Source organism: Cariama cristata, unplaced genomic scaffold, assembly GCF_000690535.1.
Source record: "Cariama cristata isolate BGI_N322 unplaced genomic scaffold, ASM69053v1 scaffold5608, whole genome shotgun sequence".
NCBI classification, from domain to species: domain Eukaryota; kingdom Metazoa; phylum Chordata; class Aves; order Cariamiformes; family Cariamidae; genus Cariama; species Cariama cristata.
This window is the reverse complement of record NW_009631539.1, coordinates 42,041-58,182: the sequence shown is the minus strand read 5'-3', so window position 1 is coordinate 58,182 and position 16,142 is coordinate 42,041. Positions and strand designations below refer to the sequence as shown.

Genomic DNA, 16,142 nt, shown 5'->3' with positions numbered 1-16,142 from the left:
CAAATCTTCCCATTCTAATTGCAGAATTGGAGCACAAACCTTGAAATGACTTAATTACCCTCCCGTCAGCATCCTCACTCCCTCAACCTGGAACTTACCTATTTCTTATGGTTTTACTCACTATTGGTGGTAGGCAAGTAAAGGACAAAGTTTAATGAAACTGTAACTTAAATTGTTTAATGGGATGACTGAAATGTTTAGAAGTCTGTTCTTGAAACTTGGAACCTTTCTGTCCTAGCAACAGAGTGTCTGGGGAGTGTGTTTGAAAGTGGACAGCCTATGTTTTCCTGGCTTTTGTGCTTTAACAACAGATCATGTGTTTAAATGTCAGCATGACATTTTGATGTCTCGCCTGCACGAGGAAGATGATTTAGTCAGGTCAGCTATTAAGGAACAGCTATTCAAGGCTCTTGCGCATCCTTCAGAGACAGCATTGACTGTGGTGACTGCTTACTACGAATGAAGGAGTTTTTGTTTGTCTTCTTTGGGTTTTTTGCATTCCCAAATCCAAGGGCAGACCTGGACATCTCTAAAGAGTAGTCACTGGGTAGTGAGACAAGCTTGGGAAATACTGTAATGAAGGTAGAGGGGCACATGATTATAATATAGCCATAAATTAACTCCACTGAAGTATTTGGAGCTTCTGCAAGTTGTGCAAATTTACCTTGCAATATTTAGCAATGGTAGTTTTTTATATCCACATAGGATAAGAGCTTACTGAAAAATACCATCATCTTTTCAGTACCCTTCAGATTGGTGGGGTTTTGTTTTGCTTTCCCCTCCTCGCTTCCCAACCTGATGTTAACTTGCATCAAAGGATTCCTTATCCAGGAAATTAAAAATAAAAAAAATGAAACTGTGACACCTTTGGGGTAAATGTTGAATTCACTAGGTGGTGATTGGTAGGGTTTGCATGTGTTTTAAGCATTGAGCACCAGGACAAACTTCTGTGCCACAAGCAGGAGGCTTGAGAAACGTGAAATTTGAGAAACATGAAATAGCGATGGCCAACTGGCTTCTTCAAGGGAGAGTGGGAAGAAGCAGCGTTTCCCAAATCTCCCTGAAATGCCTGGCAGGGAAAAAGAAAATTCAGAGCTACCTTCCTTGTAAATGAAATTTTATTAAGCTATGATTGCCATCTATGTCATACTGTAAAGATGGTTGAAGAACGTGCTGATGCTCATTTCGTTCAGTTTATTGTCGTACCGTATGGGATTTAAATGAGACCTAATAGAGTAGTAATTGGATTTGCAGTGCCTGTATGACATAAAGGAGGATTCATGGTGCTGTGCTCAGTGTGTTCGAGAGAGCAAATGCAAAAATGAAATATCTTGTAATAAAGAACTGGCAACAAATGGATTCCTTGTATATATTCTTAAACTGAAAAAAAAAAACCCAACACTGAAGTTGAAGAAATTGTTCTAGACTTTGCCAAAATGTTTCTGGCAGCCTCAGTGACTGCATGGTTCAACTGGAAGCTATTTTAAATAAACTGTGTATTTTTTTTGTTGTAAGAATATAGACAGAGTAAATTCTATTATTAACAAGTTTAGTTAAAATTGTCTCTGATGTTCTAAGTTATGCTTTAACATCAGAAATTGTGGTGGGTTACTGATTTGAATTTGGTCCAGACTGGTAATATACAAAATTGCTCATTTGCAGAAGGATCTCTGTGCTTGCCTCTAGAAATGATTTTGAGATTAAATGCACTGAGAGGGTGAAGATGGTAGCTAGGCTTTGTTGGCACTGCTCTAAATTAAGGCTATCTTGAGTTCTGGAGTGCAACCGTGCATTTGTGTATTACCCATTTCTTTGAATTTCTTTCTGAATTAGCTATATGCTCTACAATGTACCAGATTTTGAGAAGAAAGCTTCTAATTTTCAGACTTTTCTGAATATGCCTAATGACTGTGCTCAGGGGAAAAAAAAAAAACAAAACAACAACCCAACAGCAACAAACTCCCTGCCACCTCTAACTGTGTGAGTCTTGGCATAAATAAGCACAGCCTGGAATTTGCAATCCTAAATATAGACCCATTCATAACGAATGCTTTATCCAGAATTTGATATTGTGTTGATAGCAGAAGCACTTGCAATATAGGTACAGTGAGTTCTATCCTTACCTTTGAAAGTGTTTTCTCCCGCATATGGATGGATCAGGGTTAGAAACTTTGCTTAAATCAGTCTATTTTTAATCATCATTCACTTATATTCATTTAAAGGTTTATTTATCTGTTCATAATAGAAATACAGCTTTCTAGTTACAGTGTAGTGACTAACCAATATATATTGCTTCAGTTATTTGGCAAGTGCAGTTTTTTCTTTAGTTTAGTAGCAGTTTTCTGAATAGTTTTATTAAAAAAACAGGTTACCTTGTGTTTATCTGTATTTTCAAAAGCAGTTGTTTTAATATGCCTGCAAAGACAGAAACCAAAAATCCTTGTAGGTTTTTCTTTGTTGAATTAATCTTTTAATTTATTATTTCCCCCCCCCCCCATCTTAATCATTGTTTTAAAACCAGAAATAAACAGAATCCTGTGGAAGGTTCAGCAAACTAAAATTGCCACATAATTAAGCAGTAACACAGACACTTCAAGGCAAAAGGGAAACGAGCGGTTACAATGGTTTAAATTAAGGAGAGCAACAAAAGCAGCAAGAAATTGTACTCTGAATTAAAAGCCCTGAATACTATTTGTCATTGCTGCTTAAGTGAGGGAGAATATTGTTTTATGTAGGTTTTAGATAAATTTAGTTTTGTGCTTCTGGGAAGTTGGCATGTTCTACTACTGCTATCAATATTTGGTTGGGAAAAAGATGTTTTGGAAAAACCAAAGTGGTAGCGGAGGATGTAGAGGTAAGCAGAAATCTTTTTAATTACTGGAGTCAATACATCTTATTTCTAAGAAGTGATCCTGGAAGCTATTATCTTCGGGGACAAATTTGGACAAGGTAATTGGCTTTGACCTTTTGCCAGATGTCTAACAGTTCTTTTTCCCCTCTCCCTTGTGTCCAGATAAATGTCGTGCCTTTAGGTTTTTGTTCCCTTGTTCTGGTTTCAAGTGTGGAGCTGCTTATGTAGCTAATCTGCACTTAAAATTATTTCCACTTCTAACCCCAGTAGGACTCTCTTTTGGGGTATTCAGACAGAATTGACATAATTGGCTTTCTGCCCAGATACTGTATTTAGATAGCTTTGGAGATGTCATTAATTTGACAGCTGCCATAGGAAATCTTTGTTTTGACTGTTGTTACAGGGCCTGCAATGTTTCTATTGCATTTTCATTTGTAGTCTGCCACTGAATTGGTATGATTAAAATGAGTAGAATAAGACACCATCAAATTTGTACAAGACATGAAAGGGAGAAAATCAGTGCTGAAAACCTCAGAAGGTAGGCTGTTGCCAAATTTTATTTGGGTATTATGAGATTTTGGAATATCTAGTTATCTTTCAAATAGCAATAATAGCAGTGCCTGCGGCTAGGGCTGCTGTGCTCCGCGCTGGAACCAAAGCTATGTTCATGTTTCTCTTCTTGTTGTCAACCTAAAGCAAAGTTTCTGGGGTAGTTCAGCCAAAAACTGCTTCAACAGTTTCAGATGATCAACTTGGAAGAAAAAGCAAGTGTTCTGGGGCACTTGTGTGTTCTCGGGCACCAGTGACCCTAGCAACTCAGGTGTTTGTTCCTTTTCATGGGTCGGAGGAACCCAGTGGTTTTGTTTTGACCAGCACATTGAAGATGCAGACTTTGGGGGCTGCCATTCTGCCATCTGCGGAGAGAACAGCCACGGTACTGCACGTCACCAACTACCAAGTTGTGTAGGAACCAAAGCCGCTCCTAGGTTCCAAGTGTTTGTCTTCTGCTTACCTTTGGCTCTTAGTTGTGAACACCTAGTTATGGTAGTTTTGTACTTGAACCACGTGAAGTTTGTTGTTTTCTTCAGTTGGGTCATCAGAAGAGACTCAGAAAAACTTTAAATCTGGAATGCTGGTTTTTCCCAGCCTTTGATATACAGAGGTATTGGGACAAAAATATCTCGTTCCTCCCAAGGAAGATAATTTTCACCAGTGCATTACCGAATTCTAATGCTATTTTTGCATATTCCAGTTTTGGTAAGTGATTTTGTTTTGTGGTTCTTTTCCGCTCCCTCAAATTTACTAATGTGTTCTAGTTTAACATCTATTTATGTGAGTTCTGCAGCCCTGTGCTTTTCAACATTGTAAATGAAATACCAAGTTTGAGTAAACAGTAAATCTACTCTTTCTGCTGGTGGTGATTGAGAGAGAGTTCTTCAACTTGCTCCCTCAGCTGAAGTCATTATAGATTTCTACACCTGAGGACCGAGATGCCTGGACTTCTTTCTGCCATCCCTTCAAAGTGAAGCAGCTCTCGTTTGTGCTGACGGTACTTCAGATGCAGTTTGTCTTGCATACTCCTCAGAAATGGGAATCTCTGCTTGGACAGTAACGCCTACAGCACCATGGTGCCTGGAGGAAGGGTAAACCCCAAATCCCCTCAGCAGACAGCTGGGGCACGGGCAGTGATTGCTGGAGCTGCTGGTGATGGCTGCTTTTACAGCAGGTGGGGAGTGCCCAGCCCTCCTCCTGTCAGCGTAAGGCATCAGGTTGCCACTTTGCTGTATGTTTCAAGTTTTCAAGTCATTTCTGACAATATTTTCCTTGAGGGCATCAGTCAGAATCTGCTCTGTGCATTTAATCTGGTTCCCTGTATCTGCCTGGTGGTGCCAAAGACAGCCCCATACCTTGACCTATCCCTCTTAGCATCACCTTATCTGTAGATTTTAGCACCGAGAAGGAGTGGCACTCTTATTTTGAATTCAGATAGTGCTATTCTGGCACAGACAAGCTACTTTGTTGAATGTACACATAGAAAAGATTTTCTTTGGACTAAGAAAGATTGAATAATTTACCAGAACAGGAGCTGTAATAAGGGTTGCAGTCAACCTTTAACTTTGAATTGCTAGTGGGCTAAGTCTGCCTTACTTGACTTGATCTGTAGTCTCTCTGTAACCCTTGTTGCAGTCCATTTTCTGTTACATCTCACCCCAAAGCAAATCTTCTCTGTGTAGATGGGAGATTTATTTGCTTATTTTAAACATTTGTCTCCCTAGCCAAGTGTGGTAACCAGGTGTCTCTACCTAGTCTTTCTCTGATAGTGAGTTAGCATTGCATCCTTCTGTGGTACTGAATTCATCCGAATATGTGGTTTTCACTTCTCCAAAAGGCATCTCTGAATGCCTTTTTCCAGTGGAGGCGTGCATTTTCAGTAATTTACATGTGCGGATTACTAGATTACTGTAAGCAGTATATTAATATGCTGTTTGTAGTCATCTTTCACAGCTCTGAAATCCACAAGTATCGAATTAAAAGCTCTGACTCTAGCAGAGAGGTTTGGAAGAACTGGTATGATTCGGTGGGTCGTATATATCTTTGTGTAAAACACTTTAATGGCAAAGATGCAATAGGAAGAATAGATTTGTGAAGGAGCTGCTTGGGCTGATGAGTTGTTAACCACTTGGGCCCTCAAAGATTCTGAGCTAATTTTACTTAATGGAAAAGTCTGTCATTATGCAGTTTTTACAAACAAAAAATTAAAGTATCAATCAGAAGGAGGCTGAAGTTCTACTGGAATCAATTATTAAACTATGGGTACAAAATACTAATTTCTAAAGTGCTGAAGAAAGTTATCTGACTATAAATGCTAAGATGTTTCTAAAAATCAAATCTGTAATTTGAATAATAAGGTATCCTATTAAGGAAACCAAAATAATTATCTCGTATTCAGACCATGACCTGAGAAGCTTGCTTAGTTAAGTACTACCTCAGGTTGACATCTAATCCTTTCCTTTCTTATACTGTGATTCAAAGTTTAAGAACAGCCTTGGTAGATATAGTTCCGTTTTGGTGTATCTATCCGTAATTGGTAATTCAGGTCTTTCAGCATATGTTTTTAAGGGTTCTTGAGGTGCTTAGAGCTGTCCTAAGCATAAATCAAGACCTTTGTTGCTTGTGCTATGTGGGCTTTAGGGTTATTTATACATGTGCTTACATAGCCAGCTTGTAAACCTTTAACTAAGGAAAATTAGAAATGTTGTGAGTTCCTATTCCTTGTTGTAAATAGAAAAGAAAAACTAGGGGAGTTCATATAAAATGGAGTTTGAATACTTCACCTTTCACAGATGGCTTTTGAATGCTGAAAAAACCTGGGGCTGTTTTGGTAGCCTGGTGCCTCTGTCGTGAGCCTCCCTCAGCTTGCAGAGAGCGACTGGGCATGGCTTGCATTTATTCTGATGGTTGATGATCAGTCTGAAAGGCAGGAGTGTCGGGGTGTTTGTTGGTCATGGGTTTTTTTGTTCGTTTTTGAAACTGTAATATTGTATGTCCTTTCAGAGAGTTTGTAGCCTTGCTGGGGGAAGCTTCCTGACCTCCCATTCACGATTTCTCAGCTCTACTTTGTGGATTTTTTCTTTTTTCTCATGCAGGGACTGCCCTGGAAGTTTGCAGCTCAGCATAATCAAGTTTAAATTAGGTCAATATCAGTAAGTATCAAGATGGAAAATCCTGCTTAAGCCAGAAATTAAAAAATTTGCATATTACAGTGAGTTTAGGTAGTAATTTGGTATCAGTATTAGGTTTTTTAATAGCTCAGGCTTTTGGGGGAAACTTCTAGCTGACAGAATGTAAGAAGCATGTGATTCCTCTTAATAAAATAATGTGAATCTCTACAATATATATTGTAGAATTCTTAGCAGATACAGTCACTAACAGATGTAACCCTACTTATTTTTTTCCAATTTAAAGAGACGCTAGTCATACATGTATTTGGATTGCAACTACAGAGAAAGCTGGCAATAGAAGTTGATTTTTGAAATACAGTATTTATTTTAAACGTTGATATTATTCAGACAATCGACTACTTGTGTTTCATGAGTAGATTGGGAGTTGGTGGTTGTGCAAGTAGATGTGAAAAATGTTTTTTGAAAACGTATCAGGTATATAGCAGAGTCTGCAGAGAATATGCATTTGACTGCAGGAGTTAAATGAGAATATAGGTCAGCGTAACCTCTTTGATTGCATGTAGTTAAAGTGTGAGCCATTGCACTCTTTCTCTAGCTGCGTTCCTCTCCCCACTCCTCCCCTGCCCCCAAGTATGTTTATTTAAAACCAAAAACCAAACAAACACACCCACCCCCCCAAACCACCAAAAAAACCCCAAAACTTCGAGTGTCCAGTGATACATGTCGAGTTGGCTACAGCTCTTGTGTGCCAGATAGGACCACAAAGAAGATTCATAACCTCCTGCCCATGCACTGTTTGGAAGAAACACGAATTTCTTAGACTAACCCTTACAGCCTCTGGAGATGGCTCCAAACCTGGACTGCTTAAGAAAGCCTATTTAAACACAGAAGTTTGTCTTTGATTCAAGGGCCAGTCTCGTTTTCACAGCTGGCATACAGGCTTAAATATTTTCCAGCGTTTTAAGTATCTGGCAGTCTTTTCTGCATGCAAGGCTGTGAACCTGTTCTTGTACCCCGTTTCGCTTGCTTCCTTGCCATTAAAGATCCTCAGTCTTAAGAGAAGAGAAGCTTAGTTGTGTAGAGTATATAGTATGAAAGGATTTTAATTTTTTTGCTTTCAGAATGTTATATGTGTTGTAATGCAATGTTGCAATTTGCTGTCTTTTTGAAACCTTAAATACGATGTGAATCCAGTCTTGCTTTCTGTTTTCTCCCTGTGTTTCATACTCAGTTTTAAAATGTAGTATGCAGTGAATGCCTTGACTTACCTGAGTTAAAGAATAGTTGAGTATTTTAACATTACCATTTTCTTAGCTTTAGAAGAAGGTAATATGAAGTGAGTCTTGTGAGGGTACATGTGACTAGGAGGTTAAAAATACTAAGCATGTACTAGAGTTTTGAATAAACTTGGTGAGTTTCCTTTCCCTTTAAGCAAATTCAGGCATTGAGCATTTGAGTGCTTAGGCTGATCTCTCTGCTGCTCCGTGGAACTAGATTGTGCTTCCCTGATTGTCTGCATAGTTAAAATATTTTGAACATAGCCTATTTTGATGTAACTTCATTTGAAATATCTGCCTAATGGAGAAGTCTTAATGGAATACTTTAATAGCCCAAAGTGGTTACCTGCAATTGCTCCAGCATATTTCAGTCAATTACAAAGGAAGGCAATATTTAATGTTGGAGTGGAGCTAGATGGTGTAATGAACTGGCAGATTGCCAGCTTGATCTTCTCCACAGGAGAATTTGTATTAATGTGATGCTTTTCATTTGTTCTCCAGAAGGTCACCAGTAATACGTCAACTGTTGAATTTTATCGTCGTTATCGCAGTCACTTGAATGCTTTACCATTGGAGTTAAAATTCCCACTCTGTGCAGTACAGGTTTATGGTTAGGTCATTCTTGTGTATTAGCATATTAAGTATCAAAGAGATTATTTTAGCTATTTCATGTCAGAATTTAAATAGGAGGTGGTTGGGTATTGGGAAGGAGAGCCTGAGAGAATTGTCATTAAAATAGTCATTGTAAAGCTGAATCTGGATTTTAGCCATGGGGATAAAGAAAATGGGGCATATTAGAGCTATTAGTGAAGGAAAGGTGGTTAATAACTTTGGATGTTACTTATAATCATGACAGGAGCACTAATTTATTCTTAAGGTTGTAATCTTTAAAGATTACACAGTTAAATATAAGGTGCTTATATCAGATGTTACTGATACTTATCTTTTGGTGCTTGTTTGCAAGCATCAAGTTCAACCTTTTATTTCTGACGATTCAAGAGTACTTTTTACTTGTGTAGTCCTTGTGTTCGGAAGACCTTGGTCTAGAAAACAAGCAGGAGTGACTGAGGTTGCTGTTCAAAGGTGGGCAGAGTTATCTTCCTACCTTGCATGTTCATAATCACATGTTCATCCAGCTCCTACACTCTACCATTCCTGTTCCTTGTTGTTGTCTTCTCTTCCTCTGCTTTGGGCCTCATGGTAAGCGTAGGATATGAAGGCAGTCATGAGTAGTAAAGGAACTGTGGCATTGTGCATGCAGCAGGGCTGGCATTCCTACAGTAGTACTGGTATTAAGATTGAGATATCACAAATGGATGTCACACTAGATGGGACAGAAGTGATGGGTGCTGGTGATACCACAGGACACGACTGCCCAGCTCTGTGCCTCCATTTGCCTTTCAAAAAAGTTGTTGACTTAATTTCCCAAGTTTTCTAATGTTGCGCCGGTTTGTCTCTTGGGTGGGCAGTAAGTGTTTGCCATGTGTGCTCCAAGGCTTTTGAAGGTTGATGAAGATTATTTTGTACTCTCAAAGTTTAACTATTCATTCCGCAGCCTGGCTTTGCTATCAAATACAGCTCTCCAGAGTCCTGGTAGGATGCAGCAGCAGAACCAGAAAACCCCACCTACGGTACAAACCCTCTGCCTGGGGCCAGATAGTCCCAAACCCTAGCCACTGTTTCCATTTGCTGCCCTTTAAGAAGAAAGATCTTGAACTTCTATAACTGAAAGATTGTTTCAAGGAACATATTTAAAGTATAGACGAATTATTTGCGGTCCAGGTTTCCATCCTGAGTTTGAGTCACGTTGCAAGTCACAACGTTGCAGGCGAAGCTTTGGGCCGCGGGGGTGTGTGATGGAAATTGGTTACTCTTCTGGGGAAGTGACTCTTGGTGTGACTCCCAGCAGAAAACTTCCTCTGGCTCTTCCATAGCAACGTGAAGATTTTTACCAGCAGAAAAATAGAAAAGGAGGTCACAATACAACGGAATTGAGCCCAAAGAGGACAGAGACCAGTCTGCATCTTGTGCTCATATGTCTGTTAGATTAATAGACTTTTATTTCGATCCAAGTGTTGGTAGAAATGAGGTTTTCTTGTGCATCTTCTTCCTTTGACTCTTTACACTATCACCATTAACATTCTGAGCTACTTTTAATGTATATTAATTGAACTGCGAAAATAAAACCATTCTTGCTGTACAGAAGGAAGTTAGCATTGTTATATTGAGATAAACACGACTCATTGTTTTCCTATGTGTTTAGATAGAATTTAGACTCTTATTTTCCCCACTGTACTTCCTCTCCAGTTGTCTAATAAATACAAAGTTAGTTTTTCAGGTATTGATGAGCAACAGTACTTTTTTTTCAGCTCACTTTCAAACACAAGTTCTATATGCAAATATGTGTTTGTGAAGGTGGAAGCAATAATTGAGAGGTGTTGGGTTTTTCTTCAAGGAACAAAACAAAAAAAACCCCTGAACAAAATCAGAAGCTTGGTACAGTACTTCTAGTGGTGGCTGGTAATGGGCAGTAGATGATTTGTGAGGTAGAAAGGGGAAAGATAGTACTGCTCCGAAGATCTTGTAACAAAAAATGAAGTGACTTTTATTTTCACACTTTTTCCTCTTAATAGTAAAAATGTTCTTGCATTATTGACAGCAGAAAAACATGTTCTACAAAACATTTAGCCAGCAGGAAAATAGATCTGCCCTGCTTCAGGGTTTTAATGTTGCTTCATTTATTAAAGTATCTTTCCCATTTACTTGGTATCTGTCCTATAATTTCAAACATAGAGCAGTTTTCAGCAACAACACAGTCAAGGTCCATAACTGGGTAGGAAAATTGATACAGCAAAGTGTGGTTGCCCACGGTCTGTGTCTGCAGAGAGCTGGAAAGGCAGGTGGGGTGGTGGGTCGGCACCGTTCCAACCAGCACCCTGGCAGGGGAGAAGGGGGCAGATCACACTCCAGTCCTGGTGGCTCTCTGCTGTCATGGGCCTGTCTTCATTCACGTGCTGAACTGGATCAGGAGGCTCGTCTGTTTGAATAACACTTCCTTATGATTTGCCTTCCTCTGTTTTTTTTTTTTCCTTGTGTGTTTTTTGGGATGGCTAGCAATGCTCTGGCTCCCCTTTCTAGTTGCTGGGGAGCTGAGGGGCAGGGACTTTCTCATGCTTTGCCCCCTAACAAAATATGTTTACGCTTAAATATTTGTCAAACTGTGGGTTTGGTAGTTGTGTTACTCCGCTTACTAATGGGTGGAAGTCTAAATCTCACTTTTAAACATCACTTTTAAACTTTAATACCTTTGTCAACGCACCCCCCCTTCATTATGATGCATGGGATCATTGGATGAATTGCTCTCTTTAATTTAATTTCTTCATGGGATGCTTTTGTAGAGCGGTAACTGGTTGGAATCTGTTCAGTGAAGACTTTGAACAGAAATGTTTGTGCATGAGTGGCCTCAGGTTGAGTAGGAGTTGTAATATATCGTCCTTATGAGCTAGGGGTTGCAGCGCAGGAAGACACACAGAATTTTTTTCCTTCTCTTTGAATTGGATCTTAATGGGTTTACACTGCCTGAATGTCAGACATCCTATGGAGTTAGAAGCGTCATTAAAAAACAGAAGCAAATATTTAAATACTTTGAAGTCTCTTCTGAAAGGTTACTTTTGTGCCCTGAAATACTTAACAGGACAATGGAGGCCAGGAGGGACCTCTGGAGCCTTGTGGCATCGAGCTCCCGGCAGGGCTGATGCCACAGCTGGGGCCATGTCCTGGAGAATTTGAGACTCTCCCAGGAAGAAGACCCATCACATCTCAGGGAGCAGGTGGCTGTGCTTAGCCACCCTCATGGCTTCTTTACATCCACCCAGAATTTCCCTTAACAGAGTTCTCCAGCCCTATGACCAACTTCACCACCTCTGTCAGAACTCACTCTTTTTTGGGTCAGTACCTCTTGTGCCGGAGGCCCCAAACCACCCGTGGTAGTAATCCAGCTGGATTACACGTCCGAACGTGTGTGAGTGCCTCCTGGGTGGAAATAGTCATGTCCCACAAAAGTGCTGGCAATGCTTTTGCTGATGTACCTCAGGTTTCCATGTGTAACAGCATTTCCCTTTTCTTAAGAAGTATGGGCAAGTTAAACTGACTCATGTAAAAGTGAAGGAAGCAGTAAATAACGGTGCTTTTTAGAATGTAATCTTTCTAAAACTGGGCTGACTTTTTAATTCAATTTCTTGACTGATTTTTCTTTGTACTGTGATGGCTGGGTTTGTAGTTGCTTTTTTCCCTAGACGATTTGGATTGTCTGTGGTAAAATTGACCTTGTATTCATCAAGAAAAGCTAAATATGAAGATGGGTTCTGTTTATCCTAAACAAGTGGATCAAGTTAGAGCCATTCTACCTGCTCTTCAGCATCTCTTAGGAGATTTTGATAGCATGAAAACTAAATTACCTACCTAGAGGTCTTCTAAGTTTATTGCTGAAACTAAAATAAGTGTTGTTTGTTGTTTCAGATAGCGGTGTACTTAACTTTGTTGGAGAGTCCTGCCTTTCACTGCCTGGGTCCTTTTAACAGTGTGCCAAAGGTGAGTGGTTGAAGTTCGGTAGTTATTTTCATAATTAAAGATAATGAGTGAACTGGATGCATTGCTTGGGTTTTGCTTTTATGTAGTGTAGTACTTGCAATTTTTATGTTATGTTTGTTTTTTTTTTTAAACTGCTGGATGGATGATTAAATAGCAAGCCTTTCTCCTTCAGTGATCTGAGACAAATCAGTTTTAGCTCTTACTTTCAAAAAAAGACAAGAAAAAAGGGTAGGCTTGGACTATTAATGAAGTACTAGATATCGCTACTACTGGTTTTTGACTCCTATCTCCCATTGCCTGCTGCTTTGACTTGGAGGTTTTCCCCTGAAGGTGCTGTAGGCAGGACATGATGGTGCGGGAGGTATGGTGGAGTAGTGGCCATCAGTAGCCTGTGGTGGAGCAAGCTTAAAATTATTCTTTGATTGAATTCTAAAAATTCTAAGGAATAGCTTATAAAGTATTGAGAGGAAAGGAGGTTTGTGGGTTTTCTGTGAGAGGAGAACAGAATTGCATTCAGTATATATAAAGTATCTTCCTGGGCTGGCTCTGAAGACCTGAAGTAATCTAATGAAGCTGATGTTTTCCATAGGATTCATTTTGTGCTAGAGTCTGGCTATCTTTGTTAATTCAGGTACTGTGTTGTCTGTTTCTAGTAAGTGTAGTTGATCTCTGTGGCTTAGTAGAGATTTATTAACAGAAACTTTTAATAAAGTGAAACCTCATTACAACTGTACCAAAAATAAAAGCAAAAAGGCAGAACAATGAATGAACTTTCAGCATTGTAATGGAAGTGTAATTTCTGCACGGAGCAGAAAACGGGGAATCTTAGTTTCATTCATTACTTTACCAGGTGATTTATTATCTGTTACTCAAATTCTCTGTTTATAAAATAAAAATGATGTTACCTTCTTCAGAAGGAAGATATGAAGGCTAATTATTGACATTTTGGAGCATTCAAAAGGAAAGTGATGCATGAAGTCTTCATGTGCCTTGATATTTGTTGTGAGTTCTGTTAAATACTTGTTCAATGAAGTGTTATCAGATGTTGAAATTAGACTTAATTTGTTTAATAAAGTGCAGGTGAACCAGTTAGAATTGAAAATGCAATCCAATCTTAAGTATAACATCTACATATGTTTTTGCAAATGATTCAGTTTCCTTCAAACTGAAAAGGAAATTCTGCAGTACTAGGATAGAAACTCTGAGATGCCACAGTTGGCTTTTGCACTACATTTCTACATTTTCAAATTGTCTGATATATGTCTTTAAATATAATGGACAAATTTATAAGCCTGGCCTTTCCAATAGATGAGACTATAGTCCTGGACATTTTGTATTTGTGTTTAACGACTAACAGTGAGAAAATTTTTGTAATAATTTTCTGGAGTAGAAACTCCAGTAAGTTTTCTTTATATTTTTTGTGTGTTGTGTAGGTAGCAACATTAAAATATTTTTGAAAGGTCTGTTAATGTAAAAGCAAAACATACAATCCTAAAGCTAATAATTCATCAAGCTGTAGACTTAACCATAGTAAAATTATTCTATTTTTTCTACCAAAATTTCTACTGAAAATTAAGCTTGTATTTTACTGACTATGGCCCAAATTTTGTATTTATTTCAAATGTGTAATATAAAACTCTTTAGAGTTTTATTTTAGGAATCTCATTCTTTTTTATAATAATTTTAAGTTAAATGTTCAATGAAAATAATTAAAAAAAAAATATCCACAGCTTTTTTCGAAGAAATAGTTGTTTGGAATCTGGGTTATGGATTTAGAGTCATCTTTATTTATTGGACTTATTTCTGTAATATTAGGCTTATTGAGCAATTTTTTTTCTTCTACCCTTTAAAACAAGAAGGAGGGAAGGGAACCAAACATGCCCAAAGTCAAGGTGTTTACAGCAGGTGAAGGTTTTATATACTTCCCAAAAAGGCAATAAATAGATAATAGCTCACTGAAAGGAGAAGAGGAAGAGCTATTTGGACATCTCAGTTGGCAGGGAGTGTAGGGGGGGTGTCCTTTTTTTTTTTTTTTTTCTTTTCTAAAATATGGGTACCCAGAATACTTGCTGTGTCCAATTAGACAACACTTAATTTCAGCAGCAAAATTAAATCTAACTTCTGTATTAATATTTTATGTGCATGTTTCTGATGGACTATATTCCACTTGGTAAAGATGTGATTTTGCAAGAACATGGAGCGTTCTAATGCCTTTCTTGAAAGGAAGTGAAATGCATAGGTGTAGGTTCAGTAAAGCCTACACTTGAAATGCTCTGTTGAACCAGAACATAGTAAACCTTTTGCCCTTTGAAAAGGAAATGCAATTGGCAACAGAGTAAATATTCACAAATTACACTCAAAATGCTCTTAAACGTCACTGAACTGTGGACAATAATGTGCCCTTATAGGATTTTGTTGAGTCAGAACTACAGTGTAATTAGTATGTGGTTGTCCAGATCTGCCAGCTCATCTTTTATCTAGCTGGCCAAGCCGGCGTTTTTCAGTTGTTTGGTTTTGTTTTTCTCTCTGTTGTTTTTGTGTGGTGGGTTGCCGGTTTTTTGTTTTTTGGTTTTTTTTTTTTTTGAACAAAGACAACGATATGGAAAACACCCTTTTTAAAAAAGAAAATCTGTCATTTCTGCAATTAAATTAGTATGAAGCTACAGATGAAGTCTAATGGTCTGGCAATTTATTGCAGTCAACCAGTTGTAGCAAATCTGAAACTATCTGAAAAGCATTTAACCTATTTTAGAATGTCCTATTGTATGTAGTGCTATTCTGTACTTTTGAACTTGTTTCTCATTCACTTAGCCTTTGATTCAAAAAATAAATCGCATCCTGTATTTTCACAATAGAATATTCTGAAAAGTGACTGCAATATTACTATGTGCCTTGAGCAGTTCTTTTTTTTGTATTTTAGATAAAATCTTCTGGGAAGTGTTCTTTAATAGTATAATTTTTTGGGACTTCATACACCTTTATGGAATGTACCGTTTGGTTCTTCAGGGATATCTCTGTACACAGGAGGGAGATTGATGAGATCAGAAGCAAACGGGTACAAGCAAAGTTATCAGTGTCTTAGTGCTCAGCAGATTTGCCAAACTGCCATCAGTTGCCCAGAGAAGCTGTGGATGCCCCGACCTTGGAATTGTTCAAGGCCAGGTTGGATGGGGCTGTGAGCAGCCTGGTCTGGTGGAAGGTGTCCCTGCCCATGGCAGGGGGTTGGAACTGGATGGGCTTTAAGGTCCCTTCCAACCAACTTGTTCTATGATTCTATGTCAATGGCTACAGTACCACAACTTTTGGTGGAAAGCTTGGTCTGCAGAGGTACTCGGAACAACCGTGATGTGAGCACACTCCTGGCGTTGTGAGACTGAAGACCTGCTCACAGCTTCTGAAAGACTGATCCTCCTCCTCTTTTAAAGAGGAAGAAGCACCACAGACATTTCAACTTGATGGAACTGCCTGCAATGCTGTATCAAAATATTTCTTGGTATTTTTCTATGGATTAGCATGTTTGTAGTTGTTGGTTTTTGAGGAGTTTAAACCCCAGGAAAACAATACCTATTCTTAGTGTTTCGTATGAGTTAGTTATGGTAAATTTTGATTCTGGCAGTAACTAAGAGAATGAAAGATATGTACTGAGTGGATGTCTGGATTCCTTTCCCTTAAAAAAAAAAAAAGTTTCCTGTAATTTCGTCAATTATCCCAGGTGCCTAAAGTGTTGATTTTAAGCCTTTC

At 38.6% G+C, this 16,142-nt stretch overlaps 1 protein-coding gene across 1 annotated transcript in view; it reads left to right on the top strand.

Moving 5' to 3' along the window:
• Nucleotides 1-12,329: 12,329 nt before the first annotated feature.
• The window catches only part of NCK2 (NCK adaptor protein 2), a gene marked incomplete at its 3' end in the record, with an annotated part of 42,732 nt that continues 38,919 nt past the window's right edge, over nt 12,330-16,142 (top strand). The window contains exon 1 of the mRNA XM_009705990.1: nt 12,330-12,401. The remainder of the gene's footprint in view (nt 12,402-16,142) is intronic.